The 21,778-nt window shown below is 49.3% G+C and overlaps 1 protein-coding gene across 1 annotated transcript in view; it reads left to right on the forward strand.

Moving 5' to 3' along the window:
* NTRK3 (neurotrophic receptor tyrosine kinase 3) overlaps positions 1-21,778 on the forward strand; it is a 538,866-nt gene that overhangs the window by 94,961 nt on the left and 422,127 nt on the right. The window lies entirely within an intron of this gene.

Below are 21,778 nucleotides of genomic sequence, written 5' to 3' on the forward strand. Positions count from 1 at the left end.
TGAAGTCGGACGCTTAACCGACTGTGCCACCCATGCGCCCCTAACATTCTTGCCAAACAGAAAATGCCCAATAGAGGCTAGACCCCTAACCAATGTCATCTGCCCCAATGGAAGGACCAGCCAGTCTGCCTGTCATTGAGCCCTAGGACTCAATGAGGCTTTATGGAGACTGGGGGGACCACCTCTTGTGCTTCACTGCTGAAGAGGCCGTGCCTTCGGTTAGGAAGGGAACCTGCATCTGCTCTAGTGTGCGTGTTTGCTTCCCAGAACCCCAGTTGGCCCCCTTATGGCCAATGGCTCAAGAGACGCTGATCAGATGCAATCAAACTTGGCACTGAGCGAGGGGCTGGGGACCCAGGTTAAAGAGAATGTTGTCTTTGGCTCACGGTGAAGTGATGGATAAACAAGCAAACGTTATTTTAATGCTGTGTGGTAAGGCACAGGGGAGAGCGGTGTCCAGGTGGCTGTGTGAGGCCGGTGGCGCTTTGCCAGGGCCCAGGGAGAGTGCCAGAGAAAGCTTCCGGAAGCCAGTGGCTCTCAAGTCCAGAAGAGGTGGTCACAGAGCAGGGTTGGCAGGGGATACGTGGCGGGCACGGCAGGCGGAGGGAGCCGCAGAGCAAAGAGACGAAGCTCTGAAGCAAGCGGGGCGTGTGGGGGAGTACAAACCACGGTTCTGCCCGAGGGTGAAGGGTAAGGGTGGGTGGAGTGGAGGGTGAGCCTGCTTGAGGCCGGAGATGGGCCGGTGTTCACACAAAGGGTCCCATCCACCATGCCAAATCCATCCTGTAGTGAGAAAGTTACTAAAGGGTTTTGGGCAGAGGAGCAATGACAACACACTTGTGAATTGGAAAGGTCACAGAAGCCACGCTGTGGAGAAGGAGCTGGAGGCAGGAAGTCATTAGCAGCTGGTGCACAAGTTCAGGGAAGGGAGCTGCAGGCCTGGGCCTTCAAGTCCGGGCTGGGATCAGTGGGAAGAGGAAGAAGAGCTTTGAGGATGGGCTTTCAAGCATTAACCCATCAGCCATGTGTCTCATTAGTTTTGAATTTGTGATTGTTTTTTTGAAGGCCTGAGCTGAAGTTTACTTGTGTCTAGAAGTCTTTTTTTTTTTTACGAAGGGTGTAAGCCCCCAGATCTAACACACGGTAAACGCTGTTTTCACAGGGAAATTTATAGCCTCCAATGCATTCATTAGCAATAAAGAGCCCCCCGCCCCGCTCTCCCAACAAAGGAGCGTTGTTAGGTAGTCATCTTAAGAAGTTAGAGGAGGAACGTTGAATAAACACAAACAACAAAAAAGGGAAAATGATATTAAGGATGAAAGCAGAGAAGGGATTAATGAAATAAAAACAAAAGTATATTAGAAAGAATAAAGGGGCGCCTGGGTGGCTCAGTCGGTTGAACGGCCGACTTCGGCTCAGGTCATGATCTCGTGGTCCGTGAGTTCGAGCCCCGCGTCGGGCTCTGTGCTGACAGCTCAGAGCCTGGAGCCTGTTTCAGATTCTGTGTCTCCCTCTCTCTCTCTGACCCTCCCCCGTTCATGCTCTGTCTCTCTCTGTCTCAAAAAAATAAATAAATAAATAAACGTTAAAAAATTAAAAAAAAAAAAAAAGAAAGAGTAAATAAAATCAAAAGCTTATTCCTTGAAAGGACGGGTAAAATAGGTGAATCTGGTTTGAGAGCCTGATGAGGGGAGGGAGAGAGATTAGTGGGAGAGAAAATCGAGAGGGCATAAATTAGCTGCCACAGCGGGGGGTGGTGGGGAGGAAATTGGAAATGCAGGTGCTTGAGATGCAGAAGCCTCCAGAACTCTCCCCACACCAAGGGTGGTGACAGCAAACCCAATCCGCACTCAGCCCTTCATTCCCAAGAGCCTGTGGATACAACAATATTTGGTGAATATCATCCTCCTTGCCGTCATAAAAATTAACAGTGACTCAACGTTTCTCTAGCTGTCTTCTCTACGCCAGACACTGTGCTGCCTACTTTGCCTGGATTTTTTTTTTAATCCTTCCAGCATCTGAACCAAGTGGATCCAGGACTCACAGCACACCCATTTTACAGATGAGAATATCAAACTCAGCATGACTGAGTCATTTGTCCCAGGGTCTGGCGTCTCTCAAGCAGCGTGGTGCTTGGTGGCCCCCACACTTTGCCCTTGCGTGACACTGTCCCCCCTGGCCCCAGGTATTAGGCGCTTTGGTGCCCAGCCAGGGATGCTCTGGGCCTCGGGTTCTGGACATGGCATTGCCACTTAGATGCTCAGCTTTGGAGAGTTGCTGAGACTTTGTGGGGCTGAGTTTACTCTTCTTTAAAATAAGGGAGTTGGACTGGGCCCCTGTGATTTTAACCTTCTTTTATGTCTTTCCTTATGCTCTGTATTCAGACCTCATCACTCACTGAGACAAGTCTCGGCGTTCAGTATCAATTAGTGGGATATGTATGTTCCAGCGCCGTGCATCTTACCTTCCATAATGGATGCCCTGGCAACCCTCTAAATAAATAGACCAGAACACAAATTGCCGAGGTAGGGAGTGCATACCGGTAGCAGACGGCAGGACTGTCCTTAGATCTGATAGCCCAGGCTCCTGTCCCAACCCTTACCCCACTCTGGTCCTCTTCTGGCTGTGCCCCTCCCAAGGCGCTAAAGGGGATACACATACAGGAACCCTACACTCTCTTCTTGACCTCGCTGCCTGGATGCTCAGCGCCGACTTCTAGGGCCGGTGTAGGCATCTGTTCCTGGGCCACTTCCCCGGGATGGGCTCCCTGGTATGTTTATCTCCAACTCCAGGGGTGTCCCAGGGTCGGGGCACACGATGGGGCTATGGACAGAGCCTGGCTGTGCAGGACTCAGAGTCCACAGGCAGGAAGGCCCTGGGCCCCTTGTGAGAATGAGTGGGTGTGGGAAGAGAAGGGGGAGCTGGGGCAGGGGTTCCCATCTGAAGTCTTGCCCTGTTATATGGCATTCTGGAACTTATTAGTAAAGGAAAATTTCATTGCCTGGGAAGAGTTAAGCCCCCACAAAAGACATGTACACTTGTGAATGATGGGCAAAATGAGAGGTCCCGGGACAAGGCAAGCTTGGCTAGTAGGGTCTGGGTAAATTAACACACTTACAGGAGAATCCGTCAGGAGGGGGTTGGGCTGCCTAAAAGAGGGAAAACCAGAGTTTAGGAGGCAAAGATGGAGAAACCAAACCTGAAGAAGTCTATTCTGCTTTCTGACCTCACAACCAGCTCACTCTCCTTCCTGACTTGAAACCGACCAGAGCAGTTCTCTGATGAGAATCTGCCCCCCGCCCCCCGAGAGATGTGCGAGGATTCATTCACTACCCATACATTGATCAGCAAATATTTACGGAGCCCCTCCCGTGTGTGAAGCAGTGCCAGGAACGGTGGTGGGCAGGACCAGACCTGGCCTCGTGATGGAGGCAAGTGTTGATGGAAGAACCCAGCACATGTAGATCACGCAGGTGTTTGTGAGACGCCCGAGGAGAGACAGTGTGCCCAAAGGCCAGGGGGCCACGGGGTAGTAGCACAGCACAGGACCTGGCCTAGCCGGGAGTCCTGGGGCTTTCCTGAGGAAGTGGCATTCGCCGGTGGGGGAGGCAGAGGCCAGTCTGGCTAGAGGTGAGGTATGAAGGTGTGGGAAGAAGCTGGAAGGTGAGCAGGGGCCAAGGGAGAAGAGGAGCCCCAGGGGAACCTTCCAGATTCCAGCTCACTTCCCCAGTAGCCGGTGGGGTCATTTCTCAAGTGAGAAGGACACATTGAGAGGGACAAAGTTCAGGGGTGAGGTTTTGGGAGATATCATGAGGCTTGGTTTGCACCTATTGATTCTGGAGTACTTAAAAAATGTATTTTGCAATAATACCAAACTTGAAGAGTTGCACAAACAGTGCAAAGAACTCCTGTGTCCCCTTCTCCCAGACTCCCCAGTAGTTAGCCTTGACCACATTTGTTCCATCACCCTGAAATCCACCCTCACAAAGACACATTCCTACCACACCTGACCTCAAATCAGGACATAAAACCAAGAGTCTCATTCACATTATACTGACCACCTCATCTAGGTCTTTCCCCAGTTCTGGCCCAGGGGCCCATCCAGGAACACATGTCACATACGGCCACTACCCTGTTTCACTCTCCTCCAGTCTGGAATATTCTCTCAGTATTTCCCTGATGTTCAGGTGCAGTTTGAAGGTTACGGGCCTGTCCTTCCATAGGGTGATCCTCAGACTGCATTAGCGTGAGGCTTCCTCTCGATAAGACTCGGTTTTTTAAAAAAATATCAGATTTATCAAGGCTTAATTTACATACAGTAACATTCATCCTTTTCAGTGCGTGGTTCTGTGAGGTTTGACAACTGCATCGCACTGTGTAGTCACCACCATAGAGAAGTAGAACATTTCCATCAGGGGCTGGCTTCGTGGGCATGTGACCTATGTAGTGGCATAAGGCCCTGGCTTTAGAAGGGCCCTGTGCTTCGTTAAATGCTTTCCTGTCACCTTCTTGAATTTCTTAATACTTTCTGAACAAGCATCCTGCATTTTCATTTTGTACTGGGCCCTGAAAATTATGTAGCTGGTCCTGTTTCCCACTAATCCAAAAAGGTCCCCCCCCTACCCCTTGGCAGCAACATTGATCTGTTTTCTGTCCCCATAGCTTCCCTTTTCCTGATGTCATTTCAACAGAATCATACAGAATGTAGCCTTTTGAATCTGGCTTCTTTCACTTAGCATGATGCTTTTTTTTTTTTTTATAATTTTTAATGATTATTTATTTTTGAGAGAGACAACATGAGCAGGCAAGGGGCAGAAGAGAGAGGGAGACACAGAATCTGAAGCAGGGTCTAGTCTCTGAGCTGTCAGCACAGAGCCCGATGCGGGGTTTGAACTCACAAACTGGGAGATCATGACCTGAGCCAAAGTCGGACGCTCAACCCACTGAGCCACCCAGGCGCCCTAGCATGATGAATTTCAAATGCATCGCTGTTGTTGTATGTAACAATCGTTTGTTCCTTTTTATAGCTAAGTATTCTGTGACATGGATGTCTCGCTGTTTGCTTATACAGTTCAGTGGAAGGATATTTGAGTTGTTTCCGATATTTGGGCAGTTATGATTAAGTCACTGTAAGTGTTCACATACAGATTTATGCGTAAGCATATGTTTTTATTTCTGTTGAATAAATAGTGATTATAAATAGAGGGGGACTGCTAGGTTGAATGATAGGTATATGTTTAACTTTGTAAGAAACTGCAAAACTGTTTTCCAGAGTGGCTGTACCTTTTTTGCATTCCTGCTAGCAATTCACAAGAGTGCCAGCTGCTGCACATCATTGCCAGCACTGGATGTTGGCATTATGTTTTTATTTTAGCCATTTCATAGGTATGTAGTGGTTTAGTGTTGCATTTCCCTAGTGACTAATGATGTTGAGCGTCTTTTCATATGCTGATATGCACCACCTGTATATCTTCTTAAAGTGTCCATATCTTTTGCCTATTAAACATTTTTTTAAGCTAAGCCTTATACCCAACGTGGGGCTCGAACTCATGACCCTGAGATCAAGAGTCGCGTGGTCTGCCGACTGAGCCAGCCAGGTGCTCCAGGCTTGTTTTTTTACTGTTGACTTTTGAGGGTTTCAAAATATATATTCTGGATAAAAGTCCTTTATCAGATATGTGTCTTATAAATATTTTGTCCTAAAGTACTTTTGAGACACTAAAGTGAGGAATGTCTTAGGCTAGTGACATAAATTGTGGCGTAATTGTTGTGTAAATTGAAATTGAAAACATGGGCATGGGTACAGTTTTTGAAGGAGGAAGAATAGCATTGAAAAAGGACAGAGCTGAAGATGGAGACTTTAGGATTTATCGAACTTACTCGCCAGGTAGGATGGGATGATCTGGAATAGGAGATTAAAAAAGAGCTGCCCAAACTGCACGAGAAACCCAAGAAAGCGTGAGGTGAGAGAAGACAGGAGAAAGGAGTGTTTCAAGAAGAAGGGCACGGTCAGGAGTGTCAGACACATTTGGCAGATCAGGTGAGGTGAGGACTGAAAAATATCCTTACCAGAGTTAGCAACATGGAGGTCACCGATGACCTTAGCAGGAGCTATTTACATGGAGTGACAGAGCAGGGCTGGTACTTACACCATACCTAATAGAGTCGTGCTGGTTATTAGAATATTGAAATATGTATGTATTGGTTGGTAAATAGCTACCACCCGAGCCCCTTAAATGATCCTCCACCATCCCAGCCCAATGGCCCTTTCCCTGCCCCCTCCCCCCCCCCCCCCCCAGTATCTCCTCACAAAGTCAGCCTCCAGCAGGGGGTCTCAAGGACCCTGCCTGAACCCTAGGTTTAGTTGGTAGGTTTCCAGGCCATATTGGAAACTAAGTGTCTTGAATGTCACTGCTGTGGATCGAGAAGTGAATAAACAGCAATAATAACAATGCACACTTCTTTATAGAACTTTGTTTCTGAAAAGACAGGCAGAAATGGGAAGATATGAGTCCCAGAGTATGTATGTGTGTGTGGTGGGGGGTAGATTATTTCTGTTGTTCTTTTTCAGAGGAGAGAGGCTTGAGCATTATTTAATGCCGATGGGAAGGACCTTTTCCAGGAACGATCACACTTGTCAGCCAGATTCAGGCGCTCTAGTCTGTATTACCATTACGTTGACACATTTTTCAATGTGAATTAACAGAGCCCAGTTTGAATAGCCATTTGAAGAACTCAGCTGATGTTAGTTGTTGCCAAATGACAGACTGATTATTAGTGTGTTAACACATCAAGTTTCTGAGCCCCTCGATTTATGCTTTGGTGAATTGGCTGGGGCAGAAGTTACCTTGGGAGACCCATTGGCCCCTAGTTAAGCCTTCCTGGCATCATCCCAACCTCCCTGCTAGAGATTTGTTGAATCTTCTTAACTGTCTCCCCCTTCCCCCAACCGATCTAGGCAAGGCGGGACCATGGCCCAATTTCTAGAGCAAGCTCCAGCTGCTCCCTGTGGACTCTGGAGGTGGTGTGTGTATGTAGGTGTCTGAGTATCGATAGGATATGAACTCTGCCCTCAAGGAGCCCACCTTCTAGAGGGAGAGACAAGACGGTGCTAAACCAGCTTGAGCTAATGCAAGGGAGACAGCAATGCGTGCCGTCATAAGCATCAACAGTATATGCTGGGAGCCCAGAGCAGGGGTCAACAGGCTGTGCCGGGGGGGAGGGGTAACAACTGCCTGCAACATGATGGGGTGTCCTCCTCCCGAGCCCCGCCTCTCATCCCCGGGGACTCCATGCACCCTCATTCACATCCATTCCAGGTCCGAGCAAGTTGTATCCTGGGATGGCATCTCTGGACATCCATGTGCACAGGCGTGCCGGGTCAGGATTGGGTCAGACATGTGCCCCCTCTGGGACTTAAGACCTAATCCATTCCCTTCCCTTAGACTCTCTTCAGACCCTCTAAACACAAAATTCCCTTTTTGCCCACCCGCTCACAGGTGATTTCCCTCTGCTACACCCATGTCAGTGACTCGAGGGTTAGTGGCTCTTCCAGAGGTGATTTTCCAAGTCCTCCCAGGGCTCCTGTGCACCACCTCGTACACTCGAAAGAGAGACAAGCACGAGCCGAATTCCCAGGGGGCATTTCAATGCAGAAGATGTTTGCTTCACCCCAGGGAGGAGGCCAAGTTTCCTTGTTTGACCAGATGTTCCGTAGAATTCCATGTAGCTCTCTGCTTAGCTGACTGACACATTTCTGAGGTTTCCTCCCCTCTCTGGACAGAACTACCCTCCTTCCCCCCCGGCTAGCAAAGGAAGCAGTTGTATCAGACAGTGCAGAGGGCCTCTCTCAGCTCTGCTGGCTTTGTCCTTTGTGGGTTTGTATCCACCAAGGGCACCCCGGCAGCGCTGTGCACAGGGCCCGCCTGGAACAGCCACCGACACGGGACACCATCAAGAGAGGCCACCTCGGTCTTGTGGCATTTCAGTCTCAAGGTTACAGAGGAAGGTTAATGGGAAATCATGCCTCCTCATCATTTTTAACCTTTCTGAATAATGCCTCTGTGCATAAGCCAGAGGTTTTTATTCTAAAATCAATTCTGCTTATTGTGCTCTTTGGAAAAATAAACGAGAAGCCGGGAGGAAGAAAAGTGGGATCCAGCGTTTACCAACACAAAGAGGTTGGAGTGGGGTATGGGAACACGGTGCTGCCTGGCCTAGGCTGCTATTGTCCTACACGATGGGGTTAGCAGCCCAAACCCCCAGTGGTTGCCATGGAAGAAGAGAGCTCCTCACGCTACAAAAATGTACCAGACAGATGTGGGCAAAGCAGCTGTCTCTTATTACCCGCAGGCGCCCCGAGAGCCTCTATCCCCATCTCAGGGAAAATGGGGCCCTCAACCCATGGAAGGGCTTCTAAGTCACAAAGATCAGTGCCAGATCCAGCTTTAGCCACTTACTAGCTGTGTGGCCTTGGGAGGGTCACTCAGTGTCTTCTCTGTAGAATAGAGGGAGCGACACCCACTGCATGGCATTCATAAGGTCACGGGAGCCACAGAAACACGGACCCAGGGTGGCTCATGGCTTGTGTAGGACCCCATGGCTGTGAAAACCCCAGGTAGGCTGCCTCCTAGGGTGGCAGATGGAAATGTGGATGGCCAGTGTGGAGAGCTGATAACCCAAGACAACCAAGCCAAGGTCAGGGGATACAAGGGGGGCTGTAATATCAGCTCAGACCCCAGTTGGTTGGGCAGCTGCTTTGGGTGACTGTAGCACTCTGGTGACAGCACTTAGCCACCCTGTCATGCATGGCTCCAAGGCATCCGTGCTGGGTTGTCTGGTGAGCCACACAACACTCACCCACGCCCACCTGTATGCACGTGTGCACACACACCATCCCATTTGCTCACGGCCCTGGCTCAATGCTCAGAACCTCACTGCTTTCCCAAACCTATTTTCACCTCTTAAAGGAGAAACGATGGGAACTCTTTCTGTTGGTTGCAGGGGGAAGCCATGAAGAAGGCAGACTCTGTATTGGGGCTTGCTCATTTTCACTAGTGATGTGCCACATTACAGAAGATGGTACCCACCTACTGTATGGCACACAGCAGGCCCTCCAAGAGGCCCGTTAGTGTTTCCTTTTTTTTTTTTTTTCTCTCCTATAGGCATGATATGAGTAGGGGAGGTTATTTGACATCTGAGCCTCAGCGATAACAGAGAGATCTTTTGGAGAGACCACACCCTCAGTTTCATTCAGCGACCCTCATTTATCTGTCTTCTGCTCTTCTCTAGGGCTCTCTTATTTGTGACATGTGTCTTATGGGATCGAAGATGGAAGGGTGAGGGAGGGAGAGAGATGAAAAAAGAACTGTTTCTTCTTGCTCATCGATGATTATTCAGGAGGTTTGGTCCACTGGGCTCAGGGCCATCTGCATCTCACGTCCAGCAAGAGAGGCAGGAGGGAGAGCAGACTTGGGGGGGGGGGAGGGGAAGGCATGCCTGGGAGGTGGGGGAGAGCCTCTGGAGGGATCCTAGAGACCTGGGGCAGTGCTGAAGGTTCTGCAGTGACTTCCAGCTGTTTTGGGGACCAAGCTCTTCTTCTGAGACTCTTTGTGCCAACACATGCACCTTCTCAGTGTGCCATGACTGTATCCTAGGTAGACGGCGTGTCCTGGGGTTGTGCAGCAGGGGAGGCCTGACATGCACCACCACTCACGCTCCAGCTGCAGCAGGCATCTCTCTGTGGGTCTGCCATTCCTGCCGCCATGTGGTTGAGCTTTATGCCTGGAATGGCCTTTCATATCTCCTATCAAAACTTGCCTTCTAATATTTATGTCATCCTGGAACTCCAAACTCATTCAAGATGCGATTTTATATATCTAAAAGGTATTTATGGCCCAACTTTACCCAGATAAATGACCATCTTGGTGGCTGGGGCAGACGCTGCTGGTTGCCTAGCCAACAGACCTCTCTGCACTCCGAATCCTTTCTTGATGGTAGAGCTAGCTTTCTACTATAAATGTTAATGTCACATACTCACTTTGCCAATCAGATCTAAGAGGAAATGTGCAAGGAGGTTTCTGAGAAACATTTTCCTCCTTGATGAAAAGAAACACATGGGGGGCGCTTGGGTGGCTCATTTGGTTAGGCACCCGACTCTTGATTTTGGCTCAGGTCATGATCTTGTGGTTCGTGGGTTTGAGACCCATGTCGGACTCTGTGCTGACAGTGCAGAGCCTGCTTGGGATTCTTTCCCTCTCTTTCTGCCCTCCCCAACGCATGTTCTCTCTCTCTCTCTTTTTAAAAATAAATAAATAAACTTAAAAAAAAAAAGAGAGACACACGAAAGGAAGATGTGCCCTCTTTTTATTATGAATACGGTCATGTGAGGATTTGATGCCTGGAACCACAGCAGTCACCTTGGGACCATGAGGAGATGAGCCGAAAGAAAATTGATAGTGATGGAAGAGGAGAAGGCAAGAAAGAACCTGGTTCTTTGATGACACTGTGGGATCACTAAATAGACCTTTGAACTTCCAAGCTTCCATAACTTGTTAGGTTAGGTAAATACATGCCCTTCTTGATTAACCTTTGTTGGGTTTTCTGTTACATGCAGCCCACAGCATCGTAACTAATTGTATATATATATTCACCCTGCCACCTACTGTCCTGTGCACGTAGAGCAGCTGTGTGGTCTGGGGAAAGAAGCACTGGGTTAGGAGTCTAGCTCTTTTGTTACCTTCTCGAGGTGAGTCAGGGATTGGTGGGAAAAGTTCAGAGGGTCAGGCTGGACCCTGGTTCCTGATAAGAACTGGAATGGGTTCAGAAGCGAGGCAGCAGGGCACAAGGTCATTCTCAGTGCACGAGGCAGAGAGGGTACAGCTTCACCCTCTTGACATTGTCCAGAGAGCTACTGTGACCCCATGACCACCTAGAAGGTGGCTTTCCACTCACAGACCACCTCTAAAAGTCCTTCTCATGTGAGTGAAGCAGAGATTGGAAGAAGCTGTGTGGCTGGCTCTTCTTGGCACAGGGACTGGCCAGGTTGAGCCTGCAGTTGGCAGGATTCAGAACCCACACAGGACATGGCGGAAGTCTGAAAAGGCTTAGCTGGGGTGTGGGCTGAGGCCATTGGCTAAATTCTGGTCTTTGCTTTTTGAATTTTTAATGCCGTCCCTGCCTTCCATCAAGCTGGCTATGAAAAAGTTGTCTATGTCATACTTTGCGCCAACTCAAATTACCCTTTGAGGAAACATCCTTGTCTAGACCAAGAGCCTTCACTGCAAGGACAGGACCCTTAATATCCCATCTGCCAAATGGAGAATATCTTTTGGAATCACGGAACGTTAGAACTGAGGACGTTGAGGCCCATATAGGGATAGACCATTTTGTACTGTTAGCAGCTAGTTAGTGGAAAAGTCAACATTCTGGATGCCCGGTTGCATGCACCCTGTATGACACTAAATATGTGAATCTATTTAATGGGCGCCCCAAACACCTGAAATAAAGACATGGGGAAGTGTGTTCATCAAAGTTAGGGCTGAGGGCAGACAGACTTATCTCAGTGTCCTATTCTCTCAGACTCTATAACCTTCCAACACTTGGGCTCACATCCCTGGGAGAAAGACGATCTCCTAGTTTGAGAGTTCTCAGACATATGCATAAGAAGTCCTCAGGTTTTGATGGGTGCGTCCGTTTTAGGGTTAATTTTTACAAGGTGACTGTGGGTCTGATATGGTATCACGTGGGTGAAGAATTTACATCTGATATTCTCGGAAAATCAGACCTCTCTCATTGGTGTCCCATCAAGAGTAGTGCCAGTTTTTCCCTTGATTCTGGTGATGATGTTTATTTGCAGGAGCTAATACGTAGGTAGCTGATGCGATCTTTTCCCCTGTTGAAGTGGTTTACAGACTAAAATAATTCAAGAACTGCTGTCACTCTTTGTGCTTTATAGGTCACTCAAATGAAAATTTAAGGACCAATGAAGCAATCCATATTTGTCAGGGAAGGAGCAGTGTTAGGAAGTCCTCAGGGGGATAGGTTGAACACTGAGTGACTAGAATAACTTACACCAGTGTGCTTTGAATTTGGATGACCCACGTCTGCCTGTGTGGCATGTCTATACATCTCCACACAGTCATGTACCTTTAAAAAAATGTTAATTTATTTTTTGAGAGAGAGAGAGAGAGAGTAGGGGAGGGGCAGAGAGAGAGAGAGAGAGAGAGAGAGAGAGAGAGAGAGAGAATCCCAAACAGTCTCCACACTGTCAGCACAGAGCCCAACACAGGGCCCAACCTCATGAACAATGAGATCATGACCTGAGCTGAAATCAAGATTTGGACTCTTAACCAACTGAGCCACCCAGGCTCCCCCACACTCATGTATCTTATGGCAGTGTGGCACCACCCACGCATTCACACCTACACCTGCACAGACACCCAGAACTGGGACACGGTGTGGTGTGGAGGAATGTGCACAGACCTCCGAGCAGAGCAAACCGGGGCTCCAATTGCAGCCTACCAGCTGGGTGCGTAGCTAATCTCTTTCCTCTTCTGACTCTCAGTCTCTCCATCTGAAACATGGGAATAATTATATCAGCCCCTCTAGGCCTTAGTGAAGATGATACGAGATCGCTCATGAAAAAGGTGCATAGCATCTCTAGTAGGGTCTCAACACATGCCAGTTTCCTTGCTTCTTTCCTTTTCCCTCACAGTCTACTGACTGCTCAGGGAAATTTCGTTTGGCCCCTTGGAAGGTCTGCACGTCAGAAATTTCACAGTCACGTGAGAAGACCCAGTGCGGTGACTGGAGAAGATGCAGGGAGCAGGGGGCTTTTCCCGGGCTCTTCCCGTCCCTTGAGCGGACACATCTGCTTCTCGGCAAACAGCAGTCGCATCCCTCTTCTCCCCAAAGGGAACCTGACGTCTGAGACCTTTTCAGGTATTGGGCATCAGGGTGATAACGGCAATAGCTTCCGTCTCCTGCGTCTTTACCACATGCCAGCACCGCGTTATGCTTTCTTACCATGAGTCTTCCACAATGCGGGAACAGGGCAGCATCGGTACAAGGAAACCCAGGCCTGGAGAAGCCCGGTTGCCTATCCAGAGTTATGCGGCCGAGAACTGGCGTCAGGACATAAACCCCAAACAAAACTTTTACTCATGATCAAGGGCCCGAGTAAAATGTGTGGCTTGCATCCCCCTTTTCATCGATGCAGCGTGTATGCGTTTTACGGTTGTTGGAATGCTGCATTGGCATTGAAAATGTGCATTCTAAATTTCAGACTCCAGCATAACTCAGATAGATATTAGATAACGTTTGCCTCCCCCTCCTACCCTGTGCCCCTACTGCTTGTTAAAATGTATGTTTATAAATTGTAGGTAAGTGCTACTCAAAGTGTGGTTCCAGCTTCACTGGGGATCCTGCTAGAAATGCAGATTCTCAGGCTTCACCCCAGACCTGCTGAATAGACCCCAGGTGATGTAACAAGTCTCCAGGTGGTTGGGAAATTCGAGAAGCATGGGTATGGATGTTTCTCGGAGACACTTGGCATAGAGCCTTGCAGGAAAATGGAGCATTTAAACCCATCTTCCCTTGACTGGTTCAATCAGCTGAGAGGTTCCTGCATTTTACTGGAGACGTTGCAATGCTCCTGCTTTCTGGGCACCAAGCACAGACCTGTTATCTTGCTGAGAGCTGACAAATGAAGAATGAACCGTCCGTTTCTTTGACCGAGATGCTCTCCATACCCCTTTCATCCAGCAACAATGGCAGCAAGCAAGCATGGCCATGGTCTGAAGGATTTAAATACTCAATTAATCAATGGAATATTCCATTAGTGGGATAATCAGTTGCCATTGCCCTGATCTATAGTTACATCTCAGCTGGGCCTCACAAATTGATTCCTGATGAAGTTCTAATTGACTGGACCATCTGATAAAGGGCCAGTTGGAGTTTATTGAAATACCCGGTGAGCAGTCCCTGGGTGGGGGTTTTCCTTTGGGGAAGGCAGGGGTGGGAAGAGGGGGTAGAGGAGCATGATTTATGCCTCGTTCTCACTACCTCTTTTCTCCGATACAATGTTTATGGGTCCCAGGTGAGGGATGAGCGCTCACAGCTGGAGTACCGGGATGAGAGAGCTCTGAACCCATCCCCGGCTCTGGGCGGCAGGTGGCCAGAATGGGACTTGCCCATAAGCTCTTAGGGCAATGGTTTTCCAACTTGTGAGTGCTTAAGACTGATCCAAAGGACTTAGAATGTATAGTCCAGGTCCTAGCCTCAGATCTTCAGACTCTCTGGTCTTGGGTACGACCTAAGAATCTGCATTTTAACCCGACTTCCCATTGAGTCTAATACTGGGAGTCTCCGGAACTCTGAGAAATCCTGCCTTCGAAGCAGACTGTGTCCCAGGACGTTGCTTCCTTGGGGGCAGTGTGGGTTTCTGAGGCTTTTGTGTGGGGACAAATGTGTGTGTGTGCACTGTCAGAGGTTCCCAACCTCTTCGTGGCCTAGCACCTCCTTCATCATTTTTTTAAAACTTGTTTTGCGTAGTTTTTCCTTCGAAATAATCTACATTTACTACTAGTGGATTTGCCTGTGCATTCGCTTACTCAAAGATATATCTATGTCATCTATATCTATATCTATGTCTATGTCTATATGTGTTTGTGTGTGTAACAAAGGGTGTGATTAAGACAGCACAACATCACATGTACATGTTTCATTCTGCCATTCACTCATTCACTCACTAAATCATCAGGCATTGTTTAGGGATTATTATGCGGCGGGAACTGAGGACATCTTTTTTGAAAAAGCAAAATCAGGCAAATATATGGTTCTCCGTTGTAAGGAGCATGTGCTTCTCCGGGGACACAGGCAGGAAAATGAAATGTACTGTTAGAGGTAAGTCCAGGGCCCTGCTTTGGGACTGACTTTTGGGTAATTTAGTAGGTTTTATTGCCGGAAAAGATATGATACCCATTAGGGTTTTTTTTTTTTCTTGGAAATTTGAAAATAGCTCCCAGACTTCCATATCTATCTTTAAGAATCCACCTCACCGCCCGCCCCCAGCCCAGGGAGTCCTGGGTGAAATTAAGGCTTTGTCAGCTAAAGATGCCCCTGGGTCGTCCATAAGCATGTAGGGGGACAGCTCTTCTTAGCACTTCCTGTGGGGGCCTGCAGACACCGGGTGGTCTCAGGGCAACAGGGTGGGGGTTGATTTAGATATAAATGATCCAGAGCTCTGTGTATCTAAGGAGGAGCTTGGACTTGCCCCTCTTACACAGCGGAAAAATCACAAAGAGTTTCACACCAGGAAGAGCTGCAACCAGATTTCAGCTTTCTTCTTCCCCCACATTGCGTTTCTTCTTTGCCTTCTCTGCTCCGCTCCAATTTCTCTCCCTCTCTTCTCTCTTAATACACTGTGTGTTTGTGTATACGCAGCTTTGATCTGTGTTTAGATATAAATGTCCAATGTTCTTTCTGTGAAAATACATTCTGGTGCTTTGGGTGACGTGGCACAGAGTTTAGAGCCTCAGAATGTCTTAATCTGGCCCTGGGGCTACTGAGTGTTTTAATTCCTTCAGACACAGCCCTGCCCCAAAGTGCCACAGGAGCTGTTTGGTAGATGGAACCTTTTGTGTGGTTTAACATGCTAGTCCCGTTTCCTCCGCCATGATGTTCTGCTTCTGACAGAAACCGCCAACTAGGTCACAGAACGTTCCCGGCTATGTCTTCCCTCACTTACTGTCTATTAAGTGGCTCTTATATGTGAGGCACCAAGGGGGATGTGACTGTCATCAGGATGTGGGCTTGGCCTTCAGAAGCCCATAGTCTAGGATAGCAGCCCTCATGTGGGTATGGGTCCCACTGGTGGGCACCGGGGATAAGTTGAGATGGGATATGAATGTACATTCTAGAGCTGAATCACACAGGGGCAGACATCTTTCCTTTTGGATCCCTTTACAGTCCTTATGATTATTTTCAGGTAAAAGTCTCTGTGTGGTGTCAATTCACTTCTAACACCTCCCCAATACTTGCTAATCTCCCTTTTATTTTATGTATTTATTTTTTAATTGTAGACAGAGAGCATGAGCAGGGGAGAGGGACAGAGGGGGAGAGAGAGAATCTTAAGCAGGTTCCACGTTCAGCATGGAGCCCGATGTGGGGCTTGATCCCATGACCCTGGGATCACGACCTGAGCCAAAATCAAGACTTGGACTCTCAACCAACTGAGTCACCCCAGGTGCCCTTTTAAATAGAGAAAAATAGCAAGCCTCAGGCCCAGAGCTAAGACAGACTACAGATTCTAGCTGGACTGAAATAATACTGCTGGGCTTCCACCTATTTGTCTGCTGATTGTGGCAAGTGTGATGGTTCATGTGCCGTGTCAGCTTGACTGGGCCGTAGGGAGCCAGACATTCGGTCAGACATCTTTCAGAGTGTGTCTTTGAGAGTGTTTCTGGATGAGATTGACATCTGAGGCAGTAGACTGAGTAAAGCAGATTGTACTCCCCAACATGGGTGGGCCCTATCCAGTCAGTTGAAGGCCTGAATAGAATAAAAAAGCTGACCCTCCTTCAAGGAAGCGGGAATTTCCTCTTGCCGGACTGCCTTGAGCTAGGACACTGGTCTTTTCCTGCCCTCAGACTTGAACTGAAACATCAGCCCTTCTAGGGTCTCCAGCCTGGAAGCCTTTGGACTGGAACCACACCATCATCTCTCCTGGGTCTCCAGCTTGCCAACCACAGATCTTGGGACTTATCAACCTTCATAATTGCTTGAGCCAATTTCTTTTAATAATCTTCCCCTACCCCCCGTACACACACACACACACACACACACACACACACACTATTGGTTCTGTTTCTATGGAGAACCCTGACTAGTACAGCAAGTAATACTAGTAATTCCATTTAAGAAGGTAAAGAAAATGTCCTTATTCAATATATTTATTTAAATAAAAAAAAGGAGCTCATTTAAGGAAAGATAGTAAGTAAATAATAATAGAGGTAGTCCATGGATTTGGCAGACATGAGAGAAGAGTTTGGGAAATGCAGAGCTTAGGGGAAGGATGCAAAGAGCCACAGACCTAGGCAGGAATGAGGAAAGGCCAAGAAGAGAGGATGAAGACCTGACCACAGGTCCTACCCTCTGGGGATAGAGAGGAAGGCACAGATGATGAGTAGAGAGGCTGGGCGCTGTGTCTAGAGTATTTGGACGACCAAGCAAGGGGTGGTAGGTACACTAACTGCTGTCACAAACCATCTCGTAGTCTCAGCAGCTTAACCCAAATGAAGGTCATTTCTCGTCCACATTCGTTCTTACAAAGGTCATTTGAGGAGTAGGTGATGAGTCTGCTCTGAGCTGTTATTTGGGCCAGACTTCACTCAACACGGGCTCCACAGAGCACTGCTGTCCTAGAGTGTCTTGCAATGATGGACATGTTCTCTGCGTGGTGGTGATGTGGCTAGCCACTGTCATATTGGACAGAGCAGTCAAGAGCCTCCTCCTTATCTGCAATCATCCAGTGAAAGAGACAGAGACAGAGACAGAGAGAGACTGAACAGGAAGTTTTATGGACTAGGCCTGGAGGTGAAGTATAGAAGTCCATTACTTCCTCCCATGTTCCTGTGGTCAGAATGAGGTCATGTGGCTACCCTACATTCTCCAGAATGAGGTCCAGGTATGTGCCAGGAGGAAGAGCGGATGGGTTTGCAGTGAATCTAGCCAGGCTGTGTCACCAGAAATCTGGCAGGAGGGGCAACAGTGCCTCACAATGAGCACTCTGGGGTGGGGGGCAGCGTTGGGCAGCGACACGGGCAGGGGGCATCAGAGGGCTGAGACGTTGGCGGCAGAGTTTCTAGGGCGGTGACTGAGTTTCAGGGGCAGAGGCGGGCTGAGAGGGCAAGAGGGGCACCGTGGAGACTGTAGGGGTTCGGGCTGGTGTCTGTCTCCACGTGAGCCCAGGAGGGGAGGAGGTACAACAAGTGGTGGGAGAGTCCTTCATTCATTTATCCACTCCCTTATTCAATAGGCATATGGAAGACCTGCGGAGGGGCAGGCAAGGAACGGAGCTTTTCCCGCGCTCATTCCGAGAGAGAAACATTTTAGTGCACCGGAAAACCAAACCTTTATCCGCCCAGCTGTTTCCCAGCTAAGAAATGTGTAAACCAGACACCTTTGCCTCATCCCCAGACCCCTCCCTCTCTGGTCTGCCCTTACCACTGGGGTGAGTATCAGAGACGGGATGGGAGTCACCCAAAGCTAGGGCTTGGGGATTTTGAACACCGACATGGCTGAGCCAAATCAGTTGCATGGCAAGCCTCGCACCAGGCTGGCCAGGTAGCAGGCTAAATGTGGGCAGATTCGTGGAGGAAGTGATGCCGGACCTGGGCTTCGAAGGTGGAGTAGGATATGACAGGTAGAGCTGGAGGGGAGGACAGTCTAGGCAGAGGGTGTAGAATGAGCAAGCTCACAGGAGGAAGCGTGGGTGTGTGCACAAGGGATGGGGAGCAGCTGGCCAGGGGCTACGTGGGCGCCGTGAAAGATACAGTGCAGAGATCTGCTGGGGCCATGTCGGGAGAGGTCTTACGTGTCGGACTAAAGGCATCACCTTTATTCTGGGAGCAATGCAGGGGCAGTGGGGATTTTGAACAAGGCAGGGACACAACCAACCTGAAAAGTGTGCAGGGCTGGATTGTGGGTGGGACAAGCGTTGTGAGGTATGATAGGAGGTCATTGCAGTGGTGGTGCCGGTGGGGGGGGGGGTGTACTGCATGCCAGGGAAGTGGGGAGAGGGGTGAGTCATGAAAGACCCTAATGCAGGATTTGGTTTAACAACTCAACAAATATGTTTTTGAGTGCAGTCTGCATGTGCTCAGACACACGTGGCTCTTGGTTATGTGGGCTCAAGGGAGCGATGGCTTGTCACACATCACCATCCTTTTTCTATAAGAAAAACTGAAAGAATGTGCTCGGTGAAGAGGTGGATCCTGTTGATTTCTCATAAAACAGCAACCTCGATCTGAGAGAGAGGCTGCTACTGGGATGGATATACCCTGATTCGGTGTCTTGGGGGACCAAGAAAGGGCGAGGGTGGAAGGTGCTTCTCCGCTTGGGTCCCCATGGAAGCTGCGTCTGGGCCTTAGGAGGAGAGAAGACAGGTGGACGGAGAGGCAGGCTGGAAAACCAAGCAGCCACACTAAGCCAGATGAAAGCACCGTGTGAGCAGGTTAAATCCTCCCGGCTGCCTTGGTGCCTGAAATGGACGCATAAACATTACAGAATAGGGTGTTTTACATCACGTTTCGGGGCTGCATGTGCAGGAGGTTATGCTTTTAAAAGGAGGAATCTGGTGGTTAACACTGAGTCCATGACAGCAACCTGATTCTTTTTCCCCAGGCCAGCTGGGGACTCGGAGAGAGAGATTTCCTTTGCTACCAAAAGACTTTCAGTGTGGAAACCCAATGCAGCTTCAACAGGAATAATAGGCATTCCGTATAGGACTAAGAAGGCAACAATTTCCTCATTGTGTGTGTTTCTGTAATGGCTCGGAGAAGCCCACATTCCCGCCCCAGATAAGTGCCCAATTAGAGAGATTTCAAAGGGGGAAAAGTCTTCAAGGTACTTGGTTTTCGGGGCTTTTTTGATTCCATTTTTCTTTCTTTTCCTTTCTTTTTCTTTTTTTTTTTTTCTCATTGTGGTTTTAATCCCAAATGGAACTGGCAAGAAAAGGCAGCGTGTTATGTAGGCAAAGTTTATCTCCTGCTCATTATAGCACAAGGGGAAACTGGCAGTCTCCAGCGGTTCCTCTCCTTCTCCCGCGTGAGTGGGTTATAAATGCGTGGGTTGGGCTGGAGCCACCCAGGCACCTACTCCTGGATTTGCACAGAAATCTTGGCCCCACGGTCAGCAATGCAAATAATTTCCCCTCCGGTGTCAGCAGTACTATCTCTGCCTCTAACCTCATGGTGCTGAGCACAGACCTCACTCAGGGCACGTTCTCACAAACATTCTGAGCACCTCTTGCTGGACCTTCTTCAGCCTTCCGCACCCATTTCTCAAGTATTGATCAGTCAGAAGTGTGTGAATTCTTATCATCCACAAGCATTTCATTTGAACCGCCACCGCCCCTCCCCCCCACAAGCCTGCTCTGTTTGGCGAGGCTGGGACCCCACCTCTGTGCTTAAGTGACCCTGGTGGAATGGGGCAGACGCAACCCGGGTCTGACGCTTGGCTTTAGCGGTCCAGTGGAGGGATCCTTATGTTCTTCCTCTGAATGATGGGACTTAGTGCACAGGCAGGTGGGAAGATTGAATGAAGTAGGTGATGCTTGAGAACAGGAGCTAATACTCGTAGGGCACTGAGTGCATGTGAGGTGTGGTTCTAAGCACTTTCCATGTGTGGCCAGTTGGCCAGGCAGAGAGCCAACATTTATTAGGCCCCTGCGACACACCTGGCATCACGCCAGGCAATGGGACCCAGTGGAGAACAGAGAGGTGTGGTCCCTGCCTCCCCCCTCCGGCCGTGTTACAGTCAAGGCCAGGAAGCAGGGTGACCAGGTGCACACCATGAGGAGTGCTTCGGGGTGGGGGGTCATGCAGGGTGCCGCAGCAACACAGAAAGGGGCTCATTGCCTCTGAGACACTCCTAGCTCAGAAGAGAGGTTAGGATGATGGGGGCTTTCTGGGGCTGGGAGCAGCTGCCCCTCGCCTGTAGGGCCTGGGGTCCTGAGTGGGAGGAGGCTGGTCAGCAGGGGGAAAATGGGGCTGCTCTTTGAGTGGGGTCTGAGCCGAGAGGCAGGAGCCCCTGAAGTGCCAAAATCTGACCCCGGGAGTCCATGTTGGAGGCTGCAATTTGCTTGGCCCAGGGGGTCTTGTAAGGAGATGCTAGCTGCTCGGGTCCTGCAGGTTCCAGGCAGGGGAGCCCCCACCCGTGGCGATGGGCTGCTGTTCCCCAGTTACCCCTGGGCAGGCGTTTTGTAATGGGCGTCTCTTGCCATTAGATTTCCCTCCCAGACCTGCATTCCGAGCAGCTCAGCATATGGATGGAATCCGCAGGAGGCGGAGGGAGTGGGGAGGGGTGTCCAGCCCAAAGCATGTCACAGATGCCCACGGAAAGCTAGGGAGGATTAGAGCGAATCATTAATTGTCATTAATATGCTGGGGCTTGACAGCCCCGGGTTTATTTTTACACCAAAGCCCAGACGTGCCTTGCACATGTCCCTGGGTTCTGGGCTCCGGGAGAGAAGGGAAAACTGGTTGCGCTTCTCTGCCAGGCTCTCCAAGATTGGACAGCCTGCCTCCAGCCTGGCTCCCTGGTCTGGCAGAAGCTATGGCTACCAAGGGGCTCTTGCCTTCCTTCTCCCGTGGCTTTCTCCCCTCCCCAGGGAGGCTTCCTGCCACAGAAGAGACCCCTAGATCTGCACAGATCACAGACTTGTCTGCCAAGGTCCTGGGGGGCAAAAGGAACAGTTCAGAGAGATGACTGACATTACAGGGAAGGCCACCTTTCAAAGGTTTGAACTGTCTTCAAGAAATACGTTGTTTCATGGGGCTCCAGGGTGGCTCTGTCGGTTAAGTGTCCAACTCTTGATTTCGGCTCACGTCATGATCTCACGGTTCATGAGGTCAAGTCCCACGTCAGGCCCTGTACTGACAATGCAGAGCCTGCTTGGGATTCTCTCTCTCTCTGCCCCTCCCCTGTTCTCTTTCTCTCAAAATAAATACACTTAAAAAATAAAACTGCATTGTATCAGAAAGCACTATACAGCAAA

Source organism: Panthera tigris, chromosome B3, assembly GCF_018350195.1.
Source record: "Panthera tigris isolate Pti1 chromosome B3, P.tigris_Pti1_mat1.1, whole genome shotgun sequence".
Classification (NCBI taxonomy): domain Eukaryota; kingdom Metazoa; phylum Chordata; class Mammalia; order Carnivora; family Felidae; genus Panthera; species Panthera tigris.